The sequence below is a fragment of the Aythya fuligula genome, chromosome 4 (assembly GCF_009819795.1).
Source record: "Aythya fuligula isolate bAytFul2 chromosome 4, bAytFul2.pri, whole genome shotgun sequence".
Classification (NCBI taxonomy): domain Eukaryota; kingdom Metazoa; phylum Chordata; class Aves; order Anseriformes; family Anatidae; genus Aythya; species Aythya fuligula.
This window is the reverse complement of record NC_045562.1, coordinates 46,958,849-46,973,939: the sequence shown is the minus strand read 5'-3', so window position 1 is coordinate 46,973,939 and position 15,091 is coordinate 46,958,849.

The following is a 15,091-nucleotide window of genomic DNA, read 5'->3' as shown; positions in this document are numbered from 1 at the left end:
ATAGTTTCTTCGAAAAGCTGAACAGGAGATTAATGAAGATAACTGATCCAATGAAGCTGGACAAGTTCAGACTAAAAGGAAGAGAAAGAAGGGTGAGAAACCAAGAAGGAAATCTGGAAAAGAATGAAACAGTAAAGATTCCTTAAAGGGTGTGGAATCTTCCTGCTCCTGTCTGCACTGGCCTGACTAATTAGAGCATTAGTTTTGGCACTCTAAATTGTTACCCATGTCATCATACGTCACAAGGAAATGTGCCATTCTGATTCCAGATGTAGGAAATTATGTGGGAAATACTGATTCACTGCAAGGAAAATAGTAAAGTCATAGAAAGTCACCTTTCAGGCTTGGGGCACGCTGAATAAAAATAGCCTACGTTCTGTATGAAATTAAAATGATGAATATGCATGTAATTCCTCATTTATATACTCAGTCAAAGTCAGAAAATAAATGCGATTTGGGGATTCATTTTTACATTTTGAATTCCAGCACCCAGGGTGTGGAAGGGGCTCTTCTGTCCAGTGTGTCACTCTATGTCAGAGTGAACAAACGTCTATTGGTTTTCAAGACAAGATTTCTTGGTGATAACATCCTTATTAACCTATTGGTAACACTAATACCTTTATTAGACCAGCTACTTTAACTGGGAGGAATAAGTATATACACCAAAAAGGCTTTGCCAGCCTGCTGTTCTACTTCCCTATACAGCGAAAATACCCAGATTATTTGACTGTCCGCTAGAGTTTTGTCTTTTTGATAAAATGCCATACTTCAACAACATCACCCCCAAACCACTGCATACAGCAGGCCACATTTCTCTATATCACATGAGTACACTGATGGAGCTCCACACTGATGTGTGTGACCAAAAAGATTTTTTTCTTAGAAAACTTCGGAGCCTGCTATAATGAAGAACCAAATCTCCACTCTACAGGAGGTAAAGAACTACTGCCACCTGTGGTTTAGTGATGGGGAAACTGAAGTCGTAAATATCCCGGAATTTTGAGCAAGGTCTTCCCGTTTCTATTGCTATATAACACTATAACACTGTCTTCCTACTTCTTCAAATCAGCAGATCAGCATTTTCAGGAATCTTTCTTACAGATACAAAATTCTGCTCTTGTCAATGAAATGAAACATTGAAGGGATTTGAATAAAAAAATGTATTGGCAATTGTGTTCTTTGCCAATCCATTTATCCTAAACAGAACACCAAATTCGCCCACTGCTTTTTCTCTTACCATCCAGCTGAGATAAGCTTCCTACTGAGACATACAGTAAAGCACATAACAAGACATAAATTTCCACCAAACTTCTGATCTCACTTCTTTTTATTTTCACTCGATACAAACTTTTCTAGCAGAAGGGTTGCATCTGGGTTGCACTACAGCAAAGTCCTGCTGTTTTCGTTTTGCCACCAAGTTGTACCTCAGCACTCTTTTCTGTACAAAACTACAACAGGCCGTTGGTGGTTTGAAAAATCTTTTCTATATTATCAAATTATTTTCACATCCTGCGAGGGAATGTGGGGTAGTTAAAGAGTAGGTAAGCTGATAGTGAAGAGGAAGACTTCTCCAGAGCTCTTCTTCAGTAGCTGTGTCATGACAAAGTTTGCAGGATAAGAGTTCTTAAATCTCATGGGATTTTTCCCGTGATCTGAATTGTCTACTCTTCCAATGACTTTCTGCCCTGCCCCACATGACATACAATATATCTCAGTCACTAGGTGTGAAACATTACCCTTGCATTATTAGAAAACAGTCTCAAATTTCCTGTTTATACTGATATTAAACAGTACAGTTCAACATAGAAGTTGCTTCAATGAAGTCAACAGAATTAAACTACAAGTGAACGTAGTCTGCAGTTGCTTTTGTCTCATGATTGCCATACATGTAAATACTAAATACTTGTCCCTTGAATGAACTCATCAGCATTTTCTGTGAACAGCTTACTGAACGATGGAAAATACCAGTTCTCCCTCCTTCTGTGCAATTGCAGTTTTTCATTTCAGGGTTTTTCCAAAGGCACACCCTATTTACGAGTCACCGTCTCTTAAATATTAGCAAAGTTTTCCTTACATGGCACATAAATAGCAGTAATTGCAATGGTAGGAAGGCATTACATGCCTTAAACCCAGCAATGGACAGGAACTGGGTAGCAGGTTCTGATCAAGTTTGGCTGCCATTTCTCCTGACATTCTACTTTTCTTGGAGGGGTTTACAGTGTTGTTAGACAAATTATTTTTGAGACTGAATTGTCCACTTGCTTGCTCTGGAGGATTTTTATACATTGAAGGTTTTAGTCACATCTTTTGATGACAGCTGAGGTGTATGTGAAAGTACAAGTACCCCCTGACACACACTTATCCCCCTAGTAATGTTGTGGTCGGATAGAAAACTGAAGATTGAAATGAGCAACATCAGAGCTGCCATATCTTAAAGACCTACTTAGACAAAACCCTAGTTTAATGTGAAGATGGATTGCAGAATAAAGAAGAAAAATAATTATGATTTAAGATAAAACGCTCAAGAACTTCCTCAAATAAATGTCATTTTTAGAAGTGATGTAAGCATATAAAAGTCTAAGCCAGACAAAAAGCCGGTTGAACCTAAATGGCTGAGTGAGCTCATGGGTTATGAACTTAAAGTATGAGCTTACTGGTATCCCTGACTGATGGCCCTGATTTTGAAACACAAATGGCTTTTTCCAGTTCATACTGACCACTCTGCAAGTAAGAAAAAGCCCAGGTTCACATCTGTAGCAATCCCAATACAATTAGTAATATCACAGTTACACCATTCTAGTTTGGCATCATGCTTCTCTGTTTAGGAAAGCAAGGTGTCACTTCCAGAACAAGTAGAGTTTTTACAGTGCTCTTAGACATGGACATTGAAGTTTATCATCTGTTTGGAGCTTTAACACCATTACTAACTGCACCAGGAATGCCTTAGGTTGGCTCAGCATTTGAGTGTTGCTCTCTGAAGCTTTAGATGATTCTGTTGAAGTGCATCAATTCAAAGAGGGTCAGAATCATTCAAATTCTACATAATGGCTTACAGTTTAGAAAATAGCTATCGTCTTCTACTTTAACACCTACCCAGGAAGTTAAATAGTCTAACTGTATTTACAAAACTCAGAAACTAACAATAAAATAATCTGAATTTTTGATCTGCTATACTGACAGTGCCCATACACTTCAACTTCAGTAACAGAACCCTGCTGTAAATATCCTGTGGTTTCAGACACTGAGAATTTATTTCCTTTCTGGCTAAGTTTATCCAGAGCAGGATAAATCACATCTATGTTTTTCTTATCTTTATGTGCTTAAAACCCTTTGCTTGACATTCAGGACCTGAAGAAGCTGCAATTCAGATTGGATTCCTTCATGCTTCTGAAACATGCATTAAAGAGTGGCATAAAAAAATCTTAAGTTTTTACCTGTATAAGGAATAGAAAAAGACTTTTTCCACATCAGCAAATATTTAGTTTTATCTATATTCAGAATAGTAAAAAAGCATCAAGTCATCTAGGAACATGGAAGAAATTTGCTCCCTGACTCAGTTGTGTTACTCAAATAGCAACGTGAAAGCAGATTTAAAAATAAAGCAAAAAAAAAAGCAAACAAACAAACAAACAAACAAACATTATTTTGCCCAGGACAGCATTTTTTTCTAAGATAAGAAACTCTTTGCTGTCAGGAAGAGTTGCATCTTTGGTGAGGGGGTGCAGTGGAGCATGACAGCAACAACACTGCTGCTTGCATCCCTCTGGAAAGCTACCCTGGAGATTCGTGCTGTGAGAAGCCACGGCAAAGACTGCAGATCCATAAGGAACATTTTTGTTCTGCCAGCACATCTACCTCACTTGCTGGACACAGCTTATTCAAAAACTTGTCTGTGTGTTAGGGCTTATGCCCTTAGTTATGTTCCCAGAGCTTTTTTAGGGTGAAGTTGTGTCTGCCCTCACATTCTCAAGAGGAAATTGAAAGGATTTTGTAAGCAGCTGTCAAATTCCAGACATTATCTACTGCTGTGCCACTACCACAAAATTGGAAAGGCTGAAGAAAGTGAAAATAAGTCCTGTATTGCACAGATGATTGGAGCTGAACATTGTGTAGGTGACTGATACTTGTGTTTTTTTAGGAAATACCCACTGTGGTCAGATTGTGTAAATTAGGTTGGTAATTGCAGAATTTTTCTAATTCATTTTCAAGGGGGATTTAAAATAAGTGGCTTTTGTTCCCTCTACACACATACTGTTCAACAGCTCTCTACACACATCATATTTTTAAACCAGAGAATGAACACCCATGTAAATGTGCTTGTTCATTACCTTTTATGCAAACTTATTAACCTTAATGAACATGAATTCCACAGAATTTAATGTACCGCAACATAAAACCTTGCCCTAAATTTAACTTTACCATTCGTATTTCTTAGAATTACTGGACCTCAATGCTGAAAACCCCAGCACTTTATATTTAAGCACACAAGCGGCATCAAATCATGCGGTTGACCTGACCTTAACAGAACAGCTGATTCTTTCCCAGTTCAGCTGGAGCTGTCTTGAAGGAGTTCAGACAGTCTCCACAGCAAATTTCCCTCTGTGTTTAATGGATCATTCCTGCCCACCCAAGCCAGGAACCACAGACGGCAAAATAAAAGATTCACATATCCTGCTTACATTTAAATACAGTCAAATCATTGCCAATGTCCCTTGCAATTAAAAAAAATATATATATACTAGTTCCAAAAAGCTATTTTCTTCCTCACACCGTGACTCCAACATAGAGCGCATGGCATCCCCACATGAATTATACTCCTAACTTTTGCCTTGACAACCATCTTTACCCTCACCATTTATACTTTATAAAATTCTCACAGCAGCAAGGTCTCCTGGCATAAGTTTTACCCATCATTTCGCAAATCTTTCTCCACACACAGGCAGTAATTAAGTCAGTAGGACAGAGATGAGGACAAAGGTACAGTCCAAGAGTATAGAACTGGGTCTTAGGAATAACACCAGGATTTTCCAAAGAGCTGAGCTGAGCGCACACCAGTTCTTTCCAAAGTCATAAGAATCATGTGAGGCCTGATATTCAGGCATCATCAAATCTTTTCTTTTGTGGCAAGCCCTATTTACAATGTAAGAGACACACTGCATTTTGAATGTCCTTTGGAGATAAAAACAGGATTAGAAGGGCATTAAGGAAAGTTACTTGTGCTGAACAGCCAGAAGAACTACTTCTCGGTTCATTCAAAACTAGCATTCTTACACAGAAAAGTAAACAGAGGACTTTTTAATCACATCAACAAACTCGGTTCCCTACTCTGTCCCATTTGTCTGCTACAGATTGGATTGATTCCTGCACAAAACATTCAGATGTAGCTGTCATGCCAACTGCACACACCCTACCTTAAACAGGCACTGGGCAAAATAGAACAGCTCCCGTTATTCTCTTGGACCAGTGCCACTTGCCTGGTTACTACATCTGTTCAAGCCTGATATGGCATTACGTGCTTATGACAAATACAACAATGCAGAAACAATTATGAAATAAATTACGTACTCCTACTCTTTGTGTATCCTGCAATTTACTTATGTCTCATTTGGTTTATTTTCACAATTACCCTTAAGTGGTTTGCATGAAAGTATTCAAGGTTTAGTACACACAAATTTTATCATATGGATTTACTGCGATAGAGGCTCCACGGGGCATGCCAGAGGGATGAATGGCCTCTTGGTTTGTCGCGTGAGGGGTAGAAAAGCCCCAAATCCAGTCCTTTAGGTTAGACTGACAAACACGGCTCTCCTGGGAGAGCATTGCAACATCCCTGAGGGTGTAGGAAATGCTTCTATTTAGAGCAATGCCACATGAAGGCATTTATACTGAAAGGCCACTAAAGCAAGTAGCCCACATTTAATCACTTGTGTCTTAATGCCTCAGAATTACACAGATGTGCTCTGCGGCCTGATTGCAGCAAACAGCTGGAAACCAAAGAAAGGTGGTTAATCACATAACATGTGGCTAAGTCATAGTCAAGGATGTTGCAAATATTAGGAGCTTACAAGTGTCTCCTATGGATAATGTGTAGACATATGGCCAAAAAAAATAAAATCTAAAGACTAGCTCAGGAAGTCTGTGGAACACGAATTGTTGACAGTACAGGGGCAATTCTGGGAAATTCTTGCCCCACACTTGATCTATTCTTTTCTAGAAGTTTTTAGCTACCATCAAAGGAGACAAGGCTGGGCTGGATGGGTCTTCAATCCCATCTGGTGTGGCTGTTCTTATGAAATTAATATGTACTTCACTCAGCAGTCTGCCACAGTTAAGAGAATTTGGATTTAGTCCTTCCTCATCTCTCTTGTGGAAAACAGGCACAAGTATAGGTGATGCCTTACTGTGTTGCAACACTCTGTGTTTTGATAAACCAGGAGAAAACAAACCCAGGTATTAAAAAAGCTGTTTCCATCACTGGCACTAGGGAATTACCACAGGGAAGCAACCTCCGTCCCCAACCTTGGCAGTACCACTCCACACCCATGAATATGCTGCGTGTTCTCCTGCCTTCTGCCCCACCATTCCTTTCCTGTAATTCACAGGCGACCTGAGATTTCTGCTCCTTCTCCACACCCTTGAGAAAGTCCTGCCTGCACTGGCCACCACTCAACAGACTTTTAGTGCATCACTGTCCTGTTAGCAACGCTGTCTCAGAAGTTGCACAAATTCCAGACAGAGCTACGTCCTGTTTCATTTGACCACTTGACTTTGCCGTTTGTAAAAATCGCAGGTCTCCAAGGCAGAATTTTTACTTTGACTACCTGGTGCATATCAAAGAGTGGGGCAAAAAAATCTGCCAACAGTTTCCCTAAAGAGCAGACAGAGGTAATTTACCACTTGGAACAGCTGCTAGTTTGTATGTTGTTTTTGAAAACTGGATCAGTGAAGACTGCTGCAATTCTTCCCTCCTCCTCTATGTCATATGTTTTCTTCACATACAAGCTAATCTACTAAAACAGCAATGGAAATATATGGTCTTGTGCAACCCTGGACTTTTGCCTCCCACCCAACTTGAGACTATATTGCCCAACAATAAATGCAAGGAAAGCAAGACATAAAAAGCCTCCTTTTTTTTTTCAAAGTCTCCATGAGACCTAGGACCTTCTGTAATCAGTTCTTGCAACTCTAAAAGTACTAAGCATAAAGAAAGATAAGCCTGACAGTACTCTCCGAACTTCAAATATATGCTTATAGATAGTCAAACACACACAGTCACATTAAGCCTAATTTTGCAAATTAAAACTGGATTGGACCCTTGCAGCTGTTTTTCATGGCATGAAATGTGGAACTGGAAGGAGGGTTTCCATTTAAAGTTCCACCTTTGGATAGTCTACTGTGATAGTCTTTGCACAGTTTTGTAATAAACTTGATTAGCTGAAAAAAAAAAAGGAAAAAAAAAAAAAGATATTTCAAGGAACAGCTAGGAAATTGTTTTGTTATCCATAGTTGCAGACTCTAGAAACAGAATACTTTGAGAAATTAGAAATTACCCTAGAGGAGTATGCAAAGATGGTCACTACTACCATATGAATCATCAAATCATTTCTGTTGGAAGAGATCTTCAAGGTTATCAAGTTCAACCTGACCTACATCCCATCACCAAACCATGTCCCTTAGTGCCATGACCACACATCTCTTAAATACCTCCAGGATGGGGATTCCACCACTTTGCCTAGGCCCCCGTTCCAACCCCTAGCCACCCTCTCCATGATGAAATTCCTGCTAATATCCCATCTTAACCTCCCCTGGCACTATTTGAAACCATTTCCTCATGTCCCACCACTTGTCACCCGAGAAAAGAGACTTAGCCTCTCCTTGCTGCAACCTCCTTCCACCTAGTTGTAAAGATTGATTGTAAAGACCTCCTTTTCTCCAGACTAAACAACTCCATTCCCCTTAACCACTCCTCATAACTCTTCTCTTCTAGTTTTTCAGTTTTTTTCACCAGCCACATTGCTTTTCTTTGCACAAGCTCAAGGAACTCAGTGTCCTTGTAGTGAGGAGCCCCAAACTGAACACAGTATTCATGATGCAGTCTCACCAGTGCCACGTACAACAGGACAATCACTTCCCTAGTCCCACTGGCCACACTATTCCTGATGCAGGCCAGGATGCCATTGGCTTTCTAGGTTACCTGAGCACACCACTTGCTCCACTTCCGAAAATTAAATGCTGAGTTTGCAGCACTTAAAATTGCTTTAAATTTGCATTTCAGAGTTTTCATCTGGAGGTAAAAAAAAAAATTAAATAGTAATAGCTGGTAACTGTTGTACCTGTACATGAATCAGAAACAAAATAAAGACATTTTCTGTTATTTTCACCATGGGGATGGAAACTAGAAGAAATTAGAGACAGAAACAATCCAGGAAATTAGTGAGTCCATCTCTCTGCCAAGAGCAAATCGAGAAGTAATCCTCCATAACTACTCCAGCCACTCCCAAGATAATTAACTATGGAGCACTGCTAACAACGTTTTGGCTGCAGTTAAGAGGTTGCTTTTGATTTCTGTGTTCCTGAACTAAGCTGTATTCCCTGGAAATGGGATGTTAAGTCAGAACCTAGAGAGCTTTCAAAAGCATGTGGCATACTGTAGCTATCGCCTAATTTTAATTAACTTATTTTCCTTTTTAAGCCTTGAAGTTAATTCCAAACCAATTGTTTTTCCTTGTCTCTTTGGAGTCTTCCCCCTCAGCACAGTCAGTCTGTGTCATAATGGGTCTGTTCTCTGCAATGACCTCTGTAGGCAGCCAGGATAATTTCTTGTAAACACTCTATTTAGCCTTAAAAATAGAGGGATGCGTGCTTCAGTGAAGATGCATTCATCCTCTTCAACACAGAAAGTATCTCTCAAAATGAGCTGAACAGCACGTAGAAACTCACTTGACAAACCAGCAACAATTATTATAGGCTTTGTTTTTTGCTTTTTTTTTTTTTTTTTTTTTTTTTTTTTTTTTTTTTGCCAGTACTATTTCAGTGAAGTAGCAAAACACATTCTCAGTGAAGGCCTTGTAGTTAAAGGGGTTTCCTTTCCAGAGTCAGGCTAAACAAAAAAAAAGCAGGTTCTTATGCTCTGCACAGAAATGGTTTTGCACAGAGAAGATAAAACATCTTTGTTTTCTATGTGAACCAGCTGGCATCATAAGCAAAAGTCATCCACTAACCTAAAAGAGTTATACATGTACTAAGGATAAATTTGTCCTTATCTTTCCTGATTGGTGCGTTGGCATAAATATGAATTTTCAGCCCAGCCCAGAGTTTCCTTAGTAATCCTCCTACCTGCTAGCAGCACAGCTTTATTTCTGATACCTACCCGATGTATGTAATCTCAGGTATGATGCTGCACTTGATACCTATATTTGTTGCTCCTCATCAATGGATTGTTGATAATTCATTCTAGGATGTTTTGCATACATTCTTCTATAACTTTTATTACATTGGTGACCTTTCAGTAAAGTGCTGGATTTATATCAGTTTCCAGAAAAACACTGTTTCTGTAGTACCTAGACAATAAATATAATATATCCCACACCAGCTATTTTTATTTCAAGAAGTTGGCTACTCCTCTTCTCCTCATTGGAATATTAACTTTAAATTAAGTCTGTAACTAAATCTAAATTTAAGTGGCAAATAGTCCAGTTTGAAGAACAAGGAATCAAATTATATTAATTAATTAAAAAAAAATACAGAGAAAGAAAACAAATGTAGATCCTAACAAACACACTGATTACAGACTGGCTTTTAAAAGACCAATTTATTCTTTGTCCAGACATTTTTGCCTGATATACCAGATTGCACTTTGATTCTGACCAGTGTTTTCTGCTTTCCAGGAACAGTGTACTCATCATCATAAGTGTATTAAACCATATTTCTACTGTAATGCAATTGTTTAAGATGGACCTCATTTTTTTTTACACTTAAGGCAAATCAGAACATTACAAGAAATTTCTTCATAAGTTTTCTCCCCCGCCTTTTTCTCAAAGAGAGAATGACCAAGTTCAGCTGCACATATTCACAGATTCTTTTAAGTGCTTTCCTGTAATTCCCCTGGTGATCAAAGACAGCTGCCAGCACACAAGCTCTTCAACAGTGATACACCCAAATCCCTTGGTCCCTGGACTCCGATTTATCAATCCCCTTCAGCACATCAAGTTAGCTTCCAAAAAGAAGAGTGCTCAGCGATTAACTTGGCAACTCAATTCAAATCTGTCTTTATCGTTCTGCAGCCCGCACCCATCACAGTATTTGTATTTTTTTCCCAGACACCTTTAAACCCTTTGCAGCCCTGCTCATCATGTTTGATTAGCTACTCACCTCAGCCATAAACAACAGCATTCTGCTGCATGTTCAGAAGGAAACATCTCTCAGCCCTCGGAAATGAAATTTGAGAAGGGACCATATGTCCTTGCCTGAAAGGAAAAAAAAATAGTCAGCAATGGAATTTCAATCCTGTATTAGACAGAAATTTTATGCCTCTAAAAAAAATATAAATAAACAAACCAAAAGCCCAGGTTAAAAAAAAGGATGGGAACTTTGTACCACTGGCATATTACTGCTGCCAAGTCACTCATTCCCTCCCATAAAAGATGTTGAAACTGTCAAAGTATATAAAGCAACAGTAACTGCAATATGCATGTGACAGGTATTTTGGAATGTCTATAATTTTGTAGAAGACTTGGGACAGTATATATTTTCATAAGGTAAATGCCATGAGCTTAGAGTCTCATACAGAAAACTGTAGCTATATTAACATCTTTTCTAAATTTTTGACATGAAAAAGCTGTTCAAAATTGTAACATGTCTTTAGAATTTCCATTTTTTTCAGTGATATAAATAAACTGCAGATAAAGTTACATCCTGGGATGGTGAACAAAAGAGTGCTTTGCCAAAAAGCGTAGCTGCCTAGTGGCTAGATGAGTTCTAGGTGCTTCACAAACAAAAACAGCTGAAGAACAGTTTAGCAAGTGACAAGAATGAAGATAAATAGTATGGGTATGCTGCAGACTTCGGTGAAAATTTACTTTAATGTAAACTCATAACATGTGTTCGCTTCAGTAACAGTGCTAACTGTATGAGTATACTTAAGCAAAAATCCACCTTTAATGCTGGTTGTATGTTCTGTTGATTTATGTCATCAGAAAAACAATTTTCATGGGCATTTTTTTCTGAGAACAACCTGTAATGTAAGACCCATGAGAAGATCCCTTTATCAGAAATAATTTATGCTGTGTTGTTAAACCACATGCTAAGTCTTGGCAATGTTTATCGTTGTTAATGATTATTTGGAAATAACATAAACAAAATACAAATACAATTAACATGTCAACGAAGCTTAAGAGAAGCTTTCAAAGGCTGAAAATTCATGCTTCCTGCTGTTGTGCTCATAGCAAGGAGCGACAGCACTGACTAGATACCTTGGTTTCACTTGAGCTGAGTTATAAGTATAGAGGCAAAATATTCAAAAAGTGTTGTGGCAGAACAAGTATGCAGACTACTGCAACTTTATCGAATCTAAACTCAACTGGAAAATCACACCGTTTGAGTAGAATCTGTGTGTATTTATAGCACATTTTACATTCCTTGCGATTCAAACATCCTACTTGGTTTCTTTGGCTAAGAATAACAAATGATGAAATAGTCAAACTATTATGTATTTTTGCAAATAGACTACAGAATCTGGGTATTGCTGCTACTTAGCAATAGATATTAGTAATAATAATAGTAGTTATTACTAGGTATTAATGGTTTTGTACTAGGACAGACTGTTGTGTGATTTAAAATCACATCAAAACAATTTCCTTGCTTCTCCATCCGAACATGCTTTTAAAGGATCCAATAAAGTTTGTGAAAAGCATTATAAATGTATACTGTTATACATTTACTGGTTAACATATACTGGTTAATTATTCCTATTTTATTTAGTTTTAAAAAGTAACACCAGAATCTTTGCTCAAAATTTGATCCCAATCTATCCATAAACTGGAGCGCTCTGGGAGGGCTCGAGCCTTCTTGAGTGCTCTGAGAGCACTGATTTACTGCTTTGACGTCTAAGGTATGCCAAAGTAACTAGGATAAAAAATTCTCATTAAAATAGACTTGGCAAGGTATTTGTTCCTTCAGTTCATGCCTTAAAACTGTGTATTTGAGCCAAGATTTTTCTAAACATGCTGTGTGCACTGGCAGCCTGAAGGCTCTTAATAGTTGCAGGACAAGCATAAAGAAAAGGGGGGTTGAACGATTGCCTGTGCTTCAAGGTTCATTTTTCTCTTCCAGATCCTAAAAAACAGCAGATACCAGTACGAGGCAACAACGTAAAGCGAGTCTAACGCGTGGAAATGCCGCCTCCTGGTGGCTAGTTTCCAGCATAACCTCGAAAACCAGGGAAGAAAAGCACATCCCTTTGTGCAAGTACTGAAATAAGTTCATCCAGGATATCGGTGTTCTTTAAAAACAGAGGAGAGGGGTGTAGAGATAGTAAAGAATGGCTGGAAATTTAAATAAATAAATGAATAAATAAATAAATTTAAATACAAAGCTACCTAAGATGAAAAATGTTTTTGACTTATGTTTTTCCAAAAGTAAGACTCATTTTTTTTTCTTAAACTAAGACTGTTTTTCTTCTCAGCCTCTTTATCTTATACAAATATACAGCTTCCAGTAGCTGGGAAGACAAAAAAGAGAAGAAAAAGCAGAGCAGCGAACAAAGATATAATATTCCCCCAGGATATAAAAAGAAATTATATAAAAAGAAATTATTCACTTTTTTTTTTTTTTTTTTAAGCTACATTTCCTGATAAGGGTTTTTACAAGATGAGAGAATGGTGATATGGCTTCATACCAAAAGAAAAATAATCAACTTCCCATTTAGACACAAATAACTATTAAGAGATATTTTTAGGTTGATGGGATTGTTAATACCCAAAGCAGTATTTTAATATTATAGCCTGTTATCATTTGCACATAAAAACACACAAAGTATAACATACTCTGAAACAACCTGTTAAGAGTACCTACCTTTTCACAGCTGCTGATGCCTAACTTTGCTTTAACCGTTAGGCAAACAAAATGGCATATTTTCAGCTTTGTCTTTTGTACGAATTTCATCAGCTCGGTGTGGATAATATGCTACCATCTTTTATTATAGTAGTATTTATATAAGGTTTTCTATGTAATGTATTCAGTGCACCTTTAGCAATAGCAATGTGGTCCCTTTTTGTAGGCTTTGCTCTGGGAGCTGTTAGATTGAAGTGTTGTTATAGCAGACATGGATTTTCAGATTATCCTTTTCCAGGAATGATAGGAAAAGGCAGTAGTGTGAACCACTGATAAAAATAGCTTTTTTTTTTTTTTTTTTTTTTTTTGTAATTATTAATAGATGTAGCCTCAAGATCAAAGCTGAGATGGCCAATATGATGCAAAAGTTAATTTAATTAAAAAAAAAAAAAAAAAAAGAGAAAGAAAGAAAGAAAGAAAGAAAGAAAGAAAGAAAGAAAGAAAGAAAGAAAGAAAGAAAGAAAGAAAGAAAGAAAGAAAGAAAGAAAGAAAGAAAGAAAGAAGGAAAGAAAGTTAGTTGTGATATTTTAGTTTTAAACTTAAATAGGATCTAAGGCCTAACTAGGCAACTATGGACAAGAAAAAAGGCTTCATCCTCTTATTACTGGGTATCGAATACCTGGTTTCGTATGTCTTTAGGGGTTGATATGAATTGCAGGAGTCCAACTGATATAAAAGATGAGTTTGCAAAGGTAGTAGATAACTTTGTTTTCCTGTTGTTGTTGGGTTTATCATCATTGAATATAAGAATATACTCGCCTGTATTCGCAAACATTCTGTAACTCATGTACTTTTGATCTAAAACAGTTTTTCAGTCACAACTGGAATAGCAAATTTTACCAAAAATACTTATCATAAAACTACTTTTCTAGTGTACTAATGAGTGAGAGAAATATTTGTTGGATATTTTGTCTGTGGAAAACTTTAACAGCAACAATTCCAAATTTTATAATCAAGTATACACTTTACACACACACACAAAAATAATAATAAAAAACAATGAGTAGACAACCTTCTTCTTCCTTGACAAAAGGAAACTTTTGACAGAATTCTTGTCTCTGTAATACCAATTTTTAGTACTAATGTGATTTTTTTTCTTCAGTTCTCTGTCATGTTCTCTGTTATCCTCTTTAACTTTTCTTTCTTTTAATATATTACCTCCTCTTTATGTATATATATATATATATATATATATATATATCTATCAAGTAACCTACTTCATCATTTTCAGGATTACCTGAAAGGAAGTAAAAAGAAATACATTTTTTCCTTTCCCAGCAGCATATAAGTGTCAGTATTTTGCTTTAGAATCTAATCTAATTATGTCTTAAAGATTTGGTATCTGTTTAGGACCATAAATTTTCATGAGAATTCCTATATCCTCACATGCTAAGTTCTCTCCAAACAGGGTAGTGACAAAAAAATAATAATGGAAATAAGGGACAGTGTTTATAACTGTGTCAATGAATCTCGGGTAAGTGTGCTTTTCAAGAAAGCTTTACAATTAATGTAGTACATACATGCTAGAGGGTGTTGCTACTGTATATAAAATAAGAGATGGCAAGCTAAAGGGGAAGATTTAAATAATATACACAAGACTGGAAGAGATATGAGAGATATCTAGGATGATACCTCATTAAAAAACAGTACGTACATCTTCTGTGTAAGCACCTAAGCCATGGCCCTTATGTGAACACTTAAATGATCAAAAAATTTGCCAGTGCTATAGCAGAAACTGCCATAGTAATCTGTTGTATCATTTACACAGCGTTCCCCAGTTTCATAAAGGAATTTGCCAGCTCTCAGGTAGGCTCAGTATTGCAGGTAAGATTGCTGTTACTATTTTGGCATGCTTTGTATTTCAGATCTTGTTTAGTTTTCTTCTTCTCTTCTGGATGTAGAGAAAAATCTGCAATAAAATATGACAGAAGGCACTAGTATATGAATCGCAAGGAAGTCCATGAGACTTCCACTGGGAAAA